Source organism: Mycteria americana, chromosome 3, assembly GCF_035582795.1.
Source record: "Mycteria americana isolate JAX WOST 10 ecotype Jacksonville Zoo and Gardens chromosome 3, USCA_MyAme_1.0, whole genome shotgun sequence".
Taxonomy (NCBI): Eukaryota; Metazoa; Chordata; class Aves; order Ciconiiformes; family Ciconiidae; genus Mycteria; species Mycteria americana.
The window spans coordinates 66,717,103-66,720,177 of NC_134367.1; positions in this window are offsets into that span (position 1 = coordinate 66,717,103).

Genomic DNA, 3,075 nt, shown 5'->3' on the forward strand with positions numbered 1-3,075 from the left:
GACCGTGCAGAGAGAATTTGCAGGACCGGTTGGTGTGGACTAATGGCACTCATCAGAAAGATGCATCTCCAGGACAAGTCCTGGCTGATGATGCACAGCGAGGACCTGCAGACCCCAGCAGAGCCACGGCGCTTCCATGGGGCGGGGAATGGAGGGCCCTTGTGGAGAGGCTGGTGACACCCCTCACCCTCACGCGGAGAGGTCCTCAGGACCCCATGAACAACCACGGGGCTAAGTAGGACAGTGCATGTACCAGGGGAGGGTGGCAGGCTAGTTCCCCTGCCAGACCAGGCAAGGGACATTAGGCAGCATACATGGTAGCGGCAAGACAGTTGAGAGGAGTTTCCCTGTCCAAAACTAGTATGTACCTTGAGCCTTCTCCTGCCCGACATGCCTGCTCCTACTCACTGCTCTGCCAAAAACTTGTCCCAGGTCACAAACCTGGCTCACAGCTATGGGAATCCCTGAATCGCCTAGACGAAGGCCTATCTGTGCTACTCCCTTTCCGATGCCGTAGGGGTTTTTTTGGTGCTGACCACAGACATACCCTTTATTTGCCCAGCTTGTCTTTACCAAGTCAGCTTAGAGACATCATACCACTTCAGAGAGGAAATTTCACCATGCTGTGATTACCTAGGACCCCCCGTTCAGTCCTCCTGCTGCAACTTAAAACCCTTCTGCTCTTCATTAACCGACATAGGTCTTTGGTTCAGTAAGTTTTGCCACATAGCTACAAATCTGTCCTCTGCAATGTTAACAAGAGGCCTTTCATTTGGATATGCATTTAGTAATGGTGCTTTGTACCCATAGAGGGCTTGTCACTACTTCATTAAGTAGATGTGAACCAGAAAAGCCCGAGAGGCAGACACCTCCTCCGTGTGAGCCAGCAGGTACTTGCCACACTTGTGGAAGAGTTTTTTCACCTCCAGAACATTACGGCAGATCTCCACGACTACTGAAACTGCCGTGAATTACTCGATCTCTGCACGTACTTCTACGATTTCACCCCGAGAAGGTCTCACCTACACATGGCACAACCCTCGCAGAGCGTAAAGGCTGACTGGACATCACCAAGATTTGACCTTGCAAACCAGGAAGCTTAAATTTTGCAAAACTGATGTTTGAGATGTTACACTCTCGTACCCAGCCACTGCATTTAAGCAGTTACTCCTTCAGCATCTCTGATGCATGGTAAGTAGCTGTTCTCTTGGCTCAAACTGGACCATTTAGTCCGACACTCCACACCTACTCCGGACGTGAGAATCAGGCCCCTTTTTCGCAACCATGGGGTTTTCACTGTTTTATAGGAACATGAAGACTTGAAAAGATTTCCTTGGAGGTCTGACCCCTCGCTACTGCAGGCAAGCACGTTTATGAGGCTGTGAGCGTGGTAGTGGAAGGGATCAATTTTTTTTGGTCTTGGAAGCCTAAAGAACTAGGAGTGAAATCTGCTCGTGCCAAAACAAATGGAAATTCTGCAATTGAGATGGCTGGGATCAGGATTTGCCCAAACTTGTGGCCTCAGAAATTGGCCATGCTTCCTCCACTCCTCTGTTTTCTAGAAAGAAATGCAATTTAGAAGCTTCAAAGCTGTGAACTATGGTAAGCAGGACATTTAGCTATGGGAGTGCAAGATACTGAAAAGCACATCATTTCAGAAGGCTTCCACCAACACAAGAAACTGCTTTAAAATCTCTCTAAAATGTTGATGTCTGCAGGCAAAGAAACTAGGCCATGTCACTCAAAACTTCTTGTGATAGCTGCTTCAAAGAGTATTTGAAAATACGGCAGCTAATTTTCTTGGAAAACTAAGGCCCCGGCTACAGGTACAAGGTGATCCAGGATGTATGTCCAGTTTCCAATACGAAGAAATCTGGGAACTGTTCCAGGCAAAGAGTTTGGCCAGTCACTGTAGATAAACCGTAACTTACAAAATGTGGCACCTTCCCATCAGGCAGACCTCACTGGTACAGGTTTTGTCCTACCCACTTTGACTTGACCTCTAGAGCCCAGACAGCTCACGCAAGCTCTTGTCCTCCCAGCCTGGATCAGTCACAGACCACTAGCCATAACTGCTCTATGAAGGCGCATTCTTGCACGCCTGTGTACTCCTTCTATAAGGAAATCACGGAAACCTAATCTGCAGGATCTGGGTCAGAAAGGAAAAAAAGTTAATTTATGTGCAAGGAAAAGCTTGCCAGGCTCAGAATAACTGCTCAGCCTGGGAGTTGGCACACCGTTCTTAGGATAGGTTGTATTTTTTACTCTCAAGTTGGATAAGCTGGTAGGTACCAACGTGAGCACACCAGCAGGCGACACTTAGGAGCGAGGAGCTGCTTGTCAGTGAGGCAAAGGCATGTCGCGAGTGCTGCTGTTTTGCAACTGACTGGCAGCATCTCGCCTCCCCGGGTGTGGGAATCCCGTGAATATTTGTTACCAGTTTTCTGCTGTGCCTCCCACCGAGCCCGGACTCCTGCAGAAGCTGAGGCTGCTGCCCCTCCACAACGCCTTTCTTGAGGCGCGGTGGCTTCCAGCTCTGCTCCGGGCGTGTGCAGCAGTTCGGCAGTCTTCATCTAACTTGTATCCTAAAGGTTCACCCCCGCTATCCGTCGCCCACGGAGCCACCCCTACCAGTAACGACACGAGATGAAAAACCTCAAGGCAGGGCTGTAATGTCGTAAGGCTTTTTTGCTCCTTAACCCGCCCCCCCAAAGACGAGACTGCATTATTTTGATTCCCGTGCCCCCCCGTCCCCCCTTTTATTCCTGCACCTTCAGGTGACGTTTTCCAGCTGTTCCCGCTGCCTGGACATTCACACCGCCTGGGATGCCGAGGCGGGAGCCCAGCCCTGACCGCTCGGGCCGGGGCCGGGGCCGGGGCTCGGGCTCCAGCGAGAAGCGCGCACGGAGACCCCCGGCACCCGCCGGGCCCCCAGCTGCCGCCCGCCTCCCCCGCTCGCCCGTCCGCCCCCCCGCCGCCCGCCGCCCTAATCCCGGGGCGCGGTACGGCCCACGGCGGCAGCTTCCCGGCGCGGCCGCCCGCCCCGCCCCGGCTGCGGGGGGGCCCGGCTCCGGC